This window comes from Stenella coeruleoalba (genome assembly GCF_951394435.1).
Source record: "Stenella coeruleoalba genome assembly, chromosome: 4".
NCBI classification, from domain to species: domain Eukaryota; kingdom Metazoa; phylum Chordata; class Mammalia; order Artiodactyla; family Delphinidae; genus Stenella; species Stenella coeruleoalba.
Window position 1 is genome coordinate 67744458 of NC_137149.1, and position 13219 is coordinate 67757676.

At 39.8% G+C, this 13219-nt stretch overlaps 1 long non-coding RNA gene across 1 annotated transcript; it reads right to left on the reverse strand.

Moving 5' to 3' along the window:
- Positions 1–3686: 3686 nt before the first annotated feature.
- On the reverse strand, positions 3687–11969 carry LOC307185662. Its single transcript, XR_013828136.1, has 3 exons — positions 11919–11969; positions 7213–7332; positions 3687–4902 (listed from the first exon to the last, which is right to left on the reverse strand). It is a non-coding gene; the product is annotated as an uncharacterized lncRNA (long non-coding RNA).
- Positions 11970–13219: the final 1250 nt, after the last annotated feature.

The window sequence follows — 13219 nt, forward strand, 5'->3', positions numbered from 1 at the left end:
ATAAAGGTAAATTTTAGCTGGTATGAATAAAAAGGTTACTGAAAAGGCCAGGAGTAAGCTTGCTTGGGCTTTTGTGCTCATATGAATTAATCAAAAATTCATCTGTATCCACCTCTTAGCAGTGGATTTTCCTGTGTTGATTTTATTCCCAATCAGTTCTTCCTACAAGATGGCAAAAGAATCCTGGAAGCTTTTCATTTAGAAACTCCCATGGAAATTTTCTGCCTCTTCAATAATACTCCCACGGAGGGTTCTCAATGGAGTCCTTCACTCTACCTAGGGGGATATAGCATTATTACTCAGCCCTTAATTGCCTGGGAAATTTGGGAGTCATTGGCATGAAGCTGAATCCAAAGTTCTGAGGCTGGATGATATGACTGCCGAGGGAACAAGTAGAGATCCAGAAGAGAAGAGTCCGCAAAATAAAACCTAGGTCACACAACTAGACTTGTAAGTAGATAAACATTTGATAAAGAGCAAGAGCAGTGGATTCTTTTTTGTATAAATTCCATAGTCTTGGTGAATAGTCAGAAAGGCCATGGACTAAAATGTTCATGTATTCTAACATATACCAATGTTAGTCCCAAGGTGACAGATTTTCAGAAGGAAGTATTTCAGTGAACATCACCAGAAAATCAATATCACAAAATCCAATTAAAATAGTACAATTAAAATTTACTACATGGGTTCAATGAAAGCCTACATTCAACTTTAAAGAAAAAATTCATTGCTCTGTACCTAACGACTATAAATTCCTTCATGGTCAAACAGTTGAATAAGACAGCCCAGCCTGCTCATCTTCCAAATCAAGTTCAACAATACCTGGGAAGCCATGACAAAAGACAAACTGTCACCCAAGATTAACATATATTTTTTCACTTGATGTAAAACTGCCACTTCTAAGGGTATTCAATGTCTTTGAAAATTTTATCATCAAGACCAAACTGCACAAGACTAGAATTTTTTAAAGTAATTTATACTCTATAACAATTTGCAAAGAATTTGGCATAACAGAAAATAAAATACGAAGCTTTACTACTATGTTACGCTCATGTTATAATGAATAATTTGTAATATTTCCTTTAGAATCTTTAAATAATATAAAGTAAACTACATTAAAATTTTTATATGATATAAGTATATATAAATATCCTTATTAGCTTTTGAACATAGCATGGTACATAATCTACATTATTGCTGGAGGAATCCTAAATTGTACAAAAGAAACTATATTTCAATGTTTTGTTAGATTTCTCTGTTAAAATAAGAAATTATGGAATAAAGATGCAGACGTAGGGCTTCCCTGGTGGCGCAGTGGTTGAGAGGCTGCCTGCCGATGCAGGGGACACGGGTTCGTGCCCTGGTCTGGGAAGATCCCACATGCCGCTGAGCGGCTAGGCCCATGAGCCATGGCCGCTGAGCCTGCGCGTCCAGAGCCTGTGCTCCGCAACGGGAGAGGCCACAACAGTGAGAGGCCCGCGTACCGAAAAGAAAAAAAAAAAAAAGATGCAGACGTAGAAAATGGGCTTGAGGACATGGGGAGGGGGAAGGGTAAGCTGGGATGAAGTGAGAGAGTAACATTGACATATATACACTACCAAATGTAAAATAGATAGCTAGTGGGAAGCAGCCGCATAGCACAGGGAGATCAGCTTGGTGCTTTGTGACCACCTAGAGGGGTGGGAGGGAGACACAAGAGGGAGGAGATATGCGGATATGTGTATATATATAGCCGATTCACTTTGTTATACAGCAGAAACTAACACAACATTATAAAGCAATTATACTCCAATAAAGATGTTAATTAAATTTAAAAAAAGAAATTATTACATAAGTTTACAAATTAATTCTTGGTCTACAAGGTCATATAGTTCTAATTTGTAAGACAATCAAAACTTCACTGTGATAGAAAGCATGTTCTGAATAACTCAAAGCAAACTTATTAATAATATTCTTTATCCGCAAAGAAGAAATTAGAATATAACGTTCACATTTATTCTATATACTTCTGTTTTATAGGACTTTTTCAGATAATAATCTCTTCTTATAATTATTTAAAAGCAATTTGTAGTCTTAATGAAGTACTAGAAAAATATATCAACTATGTCAAATTGTAATATGCACAAGGATCAACTCTCTTTCCTAATTAAAAAAAAAAATACAGATTATTTGGGCCTCACCCTGAAAAAAAATCTAATAAAATAAGTCTGGAGTGGGGCATCTGGTTTCTACATTTTAAATAAGCAAACCCAGGTGATTCTGCACAGGTGCTCTGTAGACTACAATTCAGAAAAACACGGATAACGAGGAATAATTTCGTAATGTTATAGAGGAAGAGAACGTTCTGAGCCTGTTAGCAAAAGCAAAATCTAGGAAGAGGAGATAGACAGATCTGACAAATAAAAATTTAAGACTAAACTGTATCAGAAAACACTGATCAAAATTTAAAAGCAAATAATAATTTGTTAAAACTATCTTAAAATAAAAAATCACAGTTAACTCTGATACACTAAAATGTTTAAAAATCAATTAAAACAATGCACATCCTAATAGAAAAGCCCTATAAGATTCTATATCTCAAGAATTTTATGTGTTAAATACCAAAAAAAAGAATTAAGCAATTAACTGAATATAGCTGTGAAGAAGAAGAAGCAGAAGAAGCCAGGAGGATTAGAAGGGGCCAAGAGGAGTTTAGGTTTGGGGGCACAAAGGGTCAGAGCAAGCTGAAGCTTTGAGGAAGTAGAGTTAGAAGGCAGAGTAGCGGAAAGACTACACAAGTCAATACAAAGAACACAGCACTGCTGTCAAGCTCCTGACAATTCATGAACCTCCGCTGCTGACATGATTAGTGCTTCCTTGGATCAGGTTCCATATGTATGATGGCCAGCTGTACTATGGTTTCCATTCTTGGAACCCTATTCCATCTCTGTCTCTCTAATTGCCCTAAATATTTCCTTACTATAAATCCCTCATTATTAAGACAACTTGAGTGAGTCTATGTTTCCTGCGACTAAAAGATTATAACTAGAACATCTGCTGAATTCTATCTAATGCAGCTATCTCGGTGAATATACTAATACACATTTGGCCTTGAAAGTCAGAAGAGTGTTCCTGATTTTTCCATAGTAACGGGTAGCAGCAAGGTCATGATACACTGTTATATTTCATACAACCAGCTAAATAATTACATTCTATATTTATAGGTAATCATCCATTACATAGATTGTAAGTCTTTTGTGGGGAGGAGCTGTGTGTTTTTCCTTTTAAGCCCCCAGCACATACATAGTACTGTATAGTCAACAGACTGTGTGCCTGGATTTATTGTGATCTCTCCATATTCTCTCTTGTCCTGTCTTCACTAGACTCAGAAACACACAAATTATGAAACTGAGATAAAAGATTTGTATAGTTACCTTTTCTCTTAAATAAACTACTGTTATTTCAAATTAATACTCTCATTTTAAAAATGTTTTTTAATGACATAATTAAAAGTAACTTGGTTCTATTACATCCATCTATTACATTGGTGACACTCTACTTCATAAACAATGTTCCAAAAAATTTCCAGCATGCCCATGTTTTCTTAAACAAGTTTAAAATATATATATATATTTTTTAACATACATTTATATTTTATATATACAAATTGCTATTGGTTGTTCATATCACATTATGTGGCTTTCACTCTGTTCTTCAGTATATGACCTGGTAAAAGGATGAAACATAGCAGACCGACTGATAGATAGATGATAGATAGATAGATAGATAGATAGATAGATAGATAGATAGATAGATGATAGGTAGACACACAGACTTTTACTTGCTGTTCTAAACAGTTGAACTCATATCCAGGAATTAAATCAGAAGCCACTTGAAAGTGTTATTTGAAGGAAGTGTTCAACTGACAAAAACAAAGAAACTGAAAGTTAACTGTACACAAGCTAGGACCCTCTCCTCATGAAAGCTCCTTTTAAGAATTATTTAAGGAAGTTTATAAAGTATTTTTCCCAAGTATTCCAAGTTAAATGCTTGGTGTAGTTTTATCTGCCTTAAAATCACTTGGTTGTTAAGATTTACTGATGAGGTTTATAGGGTAATGTTGATCCAGATAATCTTTTTTCTGATAATAAACATGATTTGGTCAAGTTCCACTATTAATTCACACAAACACAAACTTCTAGCAAGGAGAATAAAATCACATAAAAATAAAACTAGATTATAGAAAAAGATCAAACTGAATATTCTCTCCATTCTGGAATCTGAACAGAATCTGTGCTGAAAATAACAGTTTGGGGACATATTGAAGAGTTTAATATCAATTGATCTATTTCCTAAAATTCTATGTTAAGAGTCTCTCAGTCCATCTTAAGACAGATAGAATAAAAAACACTGAACAGAAACAAGCTGTTTTAATGTTTGTAGGTACAAGGTCCAAATATACATTGAGATTAGGCCTCATTACCATCTCTGCTTCATCTAGAACTGAAACTTTGATGCATACATGAACTATTGAAAGTATACTTCTTACCAGCACTATCTGGTATCAACAGTGTATAGACGATATGAGAATCCTTTGGCAGGGGAGCACCATGGACACCAAACTGCAAATTCTGGGGGAGATGGCACTCTGTATCATCTCAACAAAACACCACATATGACCAAGCCAAATCCCACATTTGTAATAGCCCCACTGAAATGCAACTCAAAAATTAGGGAAGCAGTTTCTCATATAAGTACTATTCATAATTCAAAAATAGGGATACCTTGTAAACAGGGTCATCAGGACACAGGAAATGCACTCTAAAAGGTGTGCTAATGCATACAGACACTTTAACTCTCATTCAGGCTTCAGAAGTTTCCATCAACATTCAGTTTGCTAACTCAGGGATATAGGTAGACATTCTGCATGAAAGAGAAACACCTAGACTGAATGTGGTAGTCAGAAAGTATCAATATAGCTTAAAAGTCAGAAAATATTATTGTTCACATAGCAGGGAAGTCCAGGAATTGATTGTTTTCAGAGAAGGGAAGATGGCTTAGGATATAATGGTATTTAAAATAGTGTTTACAGATAGTAATTACTGCAAAGTGGAGGTTGGTAGATGAATTTTTAAAATATTTCCTATAAATTTTAAGAATTTTTGTCAAAGTTGTTGAAACAAACTTTCTTTAAAATCACAACAATCGCAGAATTGATATTATTGTGAAATGTAATGTGGATTCAATTCCACTCAAAATAGGTTTATTGAGTCCTATTAAAGAAAACCCAGAACTGGACAGCAGTTAAAACAGTAAAAACATATTTTACTCAGGAACTACTGCAATAGAAGAAAGGAGACCTCATTTCCAAATACAACAAGAACAAGTAGGGATTGATAGCCAAGGATTGGGGTGGTGGTCAATGGATGGAAAATTACTGAGAGGAAACATCAGGGATAAGGAAGGATTCTGGCTAAACCAACTTAACAGGAATCTTGCTGAAGGCAGACCAGGCTGATCAGATATCACCTGGGAGATAGTGGGGGATGAGGAATTTGATCAGCTATTGAAGGTGATCAGATATGGAGGGTAAAGGTTCTGGCTAAACTGACAGCATGATTTTTGCTAAAACTTGGCAATGCAAAGAAAAACAAGGAAGCCCAAATGTTGGGACTAGTTGAGAAGATGACTCACAGGATCCTGTCTAAAATTTAGTCAAGGAGAGAATCTGTCAATACATACCAGATACAATATAATAAAACAATTGCAGTAAGAGGTAAGAAGAAGAATAAGTTACGATTGCTGTACAAAAGAATCTAACACTGAAGCAGGGGAGATATGTCACTTATTTAAATATGGTCATTAGCTCTGGACAAAACTATCATTAAAATCATGTTGCCATGATGGTATAAATCATGAAGGTCCTAAAACCCCACCAAGTTGGATGGCAAGCTTGAGCATGACCCTCCAAGGATTTCTTCACCATTGTCTCTAGTGAGTCTCTACTAGAGGTGGTCCCTGCAGTTCATGAATCTACAGAGCCCCAGCATCAAATCTTTTACTGATGGCCTCCAGTAGTTCTGAGAGCACGTGATCTTCTTCAAGCCTCTATTATGGTCACTACCTAGCTTGGGAGGGGTGTGAAGAGTCTACACTTATATTCCCAGAGCAGAGCTCAGCTTAACATTTCGTGAGACTTCAAGGAAGCTTTAATACCAAATGTAGATATTCTCAAGCCCGCAAGCCCAGTATTCACACAGCACTTCCAGGCTTGGCTAAAGGCTGACTCCATGTGGCAGGGACCAGTGTAATTCTACCCCAGGTACACCTGCATGTACTAACATCTTTAATGAAATGTCAGATCATACCTTCCACATTTATCCTTCCCACCTGAAGGTCTGCCTTCCAAGTCCTTATTTCTTCTCCTACCTTATGCTTTTTCCAGGAAAACTTACAGAGGACTTATTTGCTCTATTCAGGCAAAATTCCACCCCTCCCATCATCAGTAGTGTGTCCTGATTCTCTCTCTACAACTGGATAATTGCTTGAAAAAATGATTCAATTGTCCATTTTCCCAATGCTGATCTCCCTGTGCTATGCAGCTGCTTCCCACTAGCTATCTATTTTACATTTGGTAGTGTATATATGTCCCTGCCACTCTCTCACTTCGTTGAGGACACAGGGAGGGGAAAGGGTAAGCTGAGACTTAGGTTCTTAAACATGCCTGATATTAGCTGGTGTGGTATTTAATCCCTCTTAATATCCTTCACATCCCTGTGTTTTAATTTTGACATCATAACAGGCAAAAGTTGATTCTCATGGTTATCAGTGACTCAGGCACTGCCTGAATGGAAAACTATGGTCTCTCCCTCCCTATCTCAATCACACTGTATACCTTAGAACTGGAACTCAGGTCCACCAGACCCAAAATCCATTTGTTATTTCCATAACTACTTGTCATGTTACCTTGGCCTCATTTCCCAAAGATATTTCAGAAATATTCACAATGGGCCCATAGGATCCCAGGTACACTGTTCTTCCTTCAGTTGTCCAAGCTCGTCAAGCTCTTTTCAGCTTCTTGGGCTTAGGGCCTAATGTTTTTCTCTCCCTGGAAATGCTCATCTCCCTACTCTGCACATAGCCACCTCCTCGTGACCTTCAGGTTTTTATTAGTTTACTGTAACAAAATACCACAGCCTAGAAGACTTAAACAACAGACGTTTATCTACTCACAGTTCTGGAGGCTAGAAGTCCAAGATCAAGTTACCAGTAGGGTTGTTTTCTGGTAAAAAAAAAAAATTCTCCTCAGCTTGAAATGGTGTCTTCTTGCTATGTCCTTGCATGGTCTTTTCTCTGTGCACAGAGAGAAAACTTTGGTGTTTCTTTCTCTTTTTATAAGGACACCAATCCTATGCAGATAGGGCCCCTTTATGACCTCTTTTAACTTCAGTCACCACTTTAAAGGCCCTCTCTCCAAATACAGTCACATTAGAGGTCAGGGCTTCAACATATGAATGGGGGGTGGCACAGTTCTGTCCCTAACAAGATCTCCAGTTAAAACTTACCCGGCCAGAGATTGCTGACCTGCCCCTGCCTCTCTAAATTTAATCTCTTCTGTTTTTCTCTCACAGTTCCATGTTCATTTACTTCAGTGTGTTTGTGTGTGTCTCTGTGTGTATATACATATGTACACATATACATGTAGATTTTATACTGTTCATTTACTGAGTCTGTCTTCACCACGATAGTATAGACTATATCATAAGGGTAAGAGACAAGCCCACAATATTCAGGATTATATGTTCAGCATATTAGCATAAGGCCTGGTACATACAGGGCAGGTAATACATACTGTGTGGTTTTCTCACTCATTTATTTATTGCCTGAGAACATTTTAAATCAAAATGCAAAAGAAGAATGATTCCTAACATTTACTGAACTCCTCTATATCCTGGCAGTGTTACATGCATTCTTTAAGCACTATCTCAAGTATTCTTCACAGCAATATAAGCTGTTGCCATTTTATCTTCCAGTCGGTAATGATAAACATTATCTGCATTTATGATCCACAAGAGTGGAATGACTGGGTCAAAACATATGAGCATTTTAAGGCTCTTGACAAATGTTGTTAAACTGATTTTTAGAGAAATTTGTAGTAATTTACACTACTACCACTGCACACCCACACAACTGTTAACATTCATTTTTATCTTTGCTAATTTTAGGGGTAGATGTAGGACAGTATGGCTATTTTAATTTGTTAAATGTAATTTATTTGGTTACCAATGAGTCTGAAGGCAAGGTCCTTGGCTATCTTCCCTGCGCATGTCTTGTCTCATATGCCTCCATATGCCCCTGCTTCTTCGCAGGAAGTTGCCAAGAAGCCTCCAAGAATTCGTGAGTGTTTCAGCAGCATGTTACAGAAAGATCTTAATTGTGATGGGTGCCTTAAAATTGCTCAGGAAACTCATTTTATTTTTGGTTAAAAATTTATTTGCACAAAATTCTTCAATAACTCCTGATGACCTTCAAAAGTAAGCCCAGACTCCCTCTTACAGTACAGAAGTCACTACCTTTGCTGGCCACCACCTCACGTCCAGGGTCATCTCTCCCCATCCCTGCTTCACATTTTATGGTCCAACAACACCCAGCTGCCTGCAGGTCTCTACACGACAGTACTTCTCATTCCTTTCTCTTGGCTGACGATCTCCCCTCTCCCTTGGCTATGTTAGCTTTCCTGCTTTTCCCTTTCCTATTTTCCTCAGCCTCGTTCCATCTAACAAGACACCATTTCTATTCAGCATTATTCAACAAATTTTTATTGTACTATTTTTCTGGGCCAAGATATCACCCTCTCTGTAAGTACTTCACTAGTGACTAGATTGAGTGATCTTCCTTCCTCTGTTTCCCTATAGCAGCCTGTGATTACTTCTTAATTAATTATCCATCCGCTTGTGTCTCAATGTTAAGGCAACGAACTCCTTAAGGGCATAGACCAAGTCTTCATCTTGTATTCTCAGGAACACAGTACCAGTGATAATAACATGGTATAGATGTTTAACAAATATGTTTAAATAAATAGGTGAATTAATGCCTGAGTAAATGAACAATTAACCTTGAGCAGGAAATATAACATTTCTCCCTGGGAAATGGAAGGGAAAAAAGAAATACTAAAAAAAACAAAACAAAACAAAGAAGAAGAAATACTAAGTATGATGAGTATCAGTGAAGTTTTGGAAGGAACAAAAGAAAAAACTCTCAGAATTTAATGTGGGAAGGGATTTAACACAGGGTATTAGATCCCAGAGAAACAAAGACTTGGGGGGTCGGGGTAGAGTCAAGCAATCAGGTGATCAATTACGACAAGAATCAAACTGAAAATAACTGTCAAGACTTTATTCACTTGCTGTGACAGTGTAAGAAAGGGACAAAACAGGACATTGGCTCCCCAATGTTTCCATTTTTTTCCCCATGGAATGGCACCAGCAGGGGTCAGGCATGGACAGCAGGGATCACATCACCACTGAGGAGTCCAGAACAAAAAGCTCATCCTTCTTTATGGGTCCATGAGCTGGCAGGAGGGACTCAGGGAAGAGGGCAAAGTCAAGTAGAGAAGTGCCTTAAGCAAAGTTCCTAATAAGGAACAGGAAGTGCCTTGCAGTGTGAAGACCCCAAAGCCCCTGATAAGGTGACCTGTGATATGTATATGAGTGTGGCTGGACCTGGGTCCTTTGCCTGTCACTCCCTACAGAGAGCTTCAAGGCCCTGGCTGTGCAACAAGTCTGTTGTGTAGAGTGCTTCCCCTTAGGAGGCCCGCTGGGCAAAACCTTGTAGTTGCCTGGGGATCAGCCTGCAAGATCAGCTAGGATTCTGACCTGGAGCTGAACTCCTCTGAGGGAAGCCATTAGCATTCAAGAGTTCAGTATATCTGGAAATTGTAGGAAAATACAAATGGTAATCATTTGCCTGTAGCATCAAATTGGAAGATGGGTGAGAGAATATCCAGAAGGTGAAAAACCTCATATTTGCCTTCTGCCTAAGCCCTTGTTTGCCCACCACTTAGGAGGAATAATGGTTTCTGCTTCTCTTCCACCTGCTACCCCTTGCATGAAAGACTTATTGGAATCTTACTTGGAATTTTGGTAAATATAATTCCCAGGTTTCTATGCCATGTGATACAAAGTAGCACACAAAAGGAAAGAATGATTCTGAGTTGTCAATAAAAAAACAAACACAGGGCGGAAGACAAAATGTTGGGATGGAGGAATATTATTGCAAGATAGACTCATTTGTTGTCAGTTAGACAAGTATAGAAATAAAAGTTAGAATGGGTGACCGCTAGAGGACATTGACAATTCAGAGTGACTGGGAGGAATGGGAGAGTGAGATGACCAGGAAAAGTCCAAGTGATCACTTCTAAAATGTGAATAGGAAATTCATAAAATAATAGATAACAGAAACTTATAAAGTGAAACATTTAATCTTATTAGTAATCAAAGAAATGAAATAGACACACAAAATTTTTGGCCATTTAAACTTACAAAAGCTTGTAAATGCTATCAGTGATACTTTTATATAAGCTATTCAAGGTACCAAGTAAGTTATACTTACTTCCACTATTATTGGAATCTATTCTCAATTTTCTCAAAGATTATTTGTCAAAGTACATGCAGAACCTCAAAGCTTATTTTCTTTAGCTCCCAGGTTCTATCTTTATAAATTCACTCTCGAGGAAAAAAGTTTGAGTTGCTGGTCAGTAACAACCTAAATATCCAGCAATAAAGGAAAGTTAAAAATAAACTGTAATGTGTCTAAAAGTGGGAATGTTATGAAGCTACTAAAAATTAGGCATTGAAAACAAATACCATGACGTGACTAATTTCGTAATAGTAAGGGGCATTTTCCAAAATTTTTTCTGTTATTTATATAGAAATGAGATTAGAAGGAAAAGCACCAAAATCTTAATGACAGTTTTTTCCGTGATATTATAAGTGTCTTTTCCCCTCACACTGTTAGTTTTTGTTTGCTTTCATGAGTTCTATAATGAACATGTTTTACTTTTATAAAATTGAGGTGCTTTAAGAACCCATTTGAGGAACTTCCGGGAAGATGCCGGAAGAGTAAGACACGGAGATCGCCTTCCTCCCCACAGATACACCAGCAATACATCTACACGTGGAAAACTCCTACAGAACACCTACTGAACGCTGGCAGAAGACCTCAGACCTCCCAAAAGGCAAGAAACCCCCCACGTACCTGGGTAGGGAAAAAGAAAAAAGAATAAACAGAGACAAAAGGATAGGGACGGGACCTGCACCAGTGGGAGGGAGCTGTGAAGGAGGAAAGGTTACCACACACTAGGAGCCCCTTCGCGGGCAGAGACTGCGGGTGGTTGAGGGGGAAGCTTCGGAGCCACGGAGGAGAGAGCAGCAACAGGGGTGTGGAGGGCAAAGCAGAGAGATTCCCGCACAGAGGATCGGTGCCGACCGGCACTCACCAGCCCGAGAGGCTTGTCTGCTCACCCGCAGGGACGGGCGGGGCTGCGAGCTGAGGCTCGGGTTTCGGTTTCGGTCGGAGCGCAGGGACAGGACTGGGGTTGGCGGGCGAACACAGCCTGCAGGGGTTAGTGCCCCACGGCTAGCCGGGAGGGAGTCCGGGGAAAAATCTGGAGCTGCCGAAGAGGCAAGAGACATTTTCTTCCCTCTTTGTTTCCTGGTGCGCGAGGAGAGGGGATTAAGAGCGCTGCTTAAAGGAGCTCCAGAGATGGGCGCAAGCCGCAGCTAAAAGCGCGGACCCCAGAGACGGGCACGAGACGCTAAGGCTGCTGCTGCCGCCACCAAGAAGCCTGTGTGCGAGCACAGGTCACTCTCCACACCCCTTTTCCGGGGAGCCTGTGCAGCCCGCCACTGCCAGGGTCCCAGAATCCAGGGACAACTTACCCGGGAGAATGCACGGCGCGCCTCAGGCTGCTGCAACGTCATGTCTGCCTCTGCCGCCGCAGGCCCGCCCCGCACTACGTGCCCCTCCCTCCCCGCCGGCCTCAGTGAGCCAGAGCCCGCGAATCAGCGGCTCCTTTAACCCCGTCCTGTCTGAGCAAAGAACAGACGTCCTCCAGCGACCTACACTCAGAGGCGGGGCCAAATCCAAAGCTGAGCCCTTGGAAGCTGTGAGAACAAAGAAGAGAAAGGGAAATCTCTCCCAGCAGCCTCAGAAGCAGCGGATTAAAGCACCACAATCAACTTGATGTACCCTGCATCTGTGGAATACACAAATAGACAACGAATCATCCCAAATTAAGGAGCTGGACTTTGAGAGCAAAATTTATGATTTTTTTCCCCTTTTCCTCTTTTTGCCGTGTGGATGAAAGGCTCTTGGTGCTGCAGCCAGGAGTCAGCGCTGTGCCTCTGAGGTGGGAGAGCCAACTTCAGGACACTGGTCCACAAGAGACCTCCCAGCTCCACATAATATCAAACGGTGAAAATCGCCCAGAGATCCCCATCTCAACACCAGCACCCAGCTTCACTCAATGACCAGCAAGCTACAGTGCTGGACATCCTATGCCAAACAACTAGCAGGACAGGAACACAACCCCACCCATTAGCAGAGAGGCTACCCAAAATCATAATAAGTCCACAGTCACCCCCAAACTCACCACCAGACGTGGACCTGCCCACCAGAAAGACAAGATCCAGCCTCATCCACCAGAACACAGGCACTAATCCCCTCCACCAGGAAGCCTACACAACCCACTGAACCAACCTTAGCCACTGGGGACAGACACCAAAAACAACGGGAACTATGAACCTGCAGCCTGCACAAAGGAGACCCCATACACAGTAAGATAAGCAAAATGAGAAGACAGAAAAACACACAGCAGATGAAGGAGCGAGATAAAAACCCACCAGACCTAACAAATGCAGAGGAAATAGGCAGTCTACCTGAAAAAGAATTCAGAATAATGATAGTAAAGATGATCCCAAATCTTGGAAATAGAATAGAGAAAATGCAAGAAACATGTAACAAGGACCTAGAAGAACTAAAGATGAAACAAACAATGATGAACAACACAATAAATGAAATGAAAAATACTCTAGGTGGGATCAATAGCAGAATAACTGAGGCAGAAGAACGGATAAGTGACCTGGAAGATAAAATAGTGGAAATAACTACTGCAGAGCAGAGTAAAGAAAAAAGAATGAAAAGAACTGAGGACTGTCTCAGAGACCTCTGGACAATATTA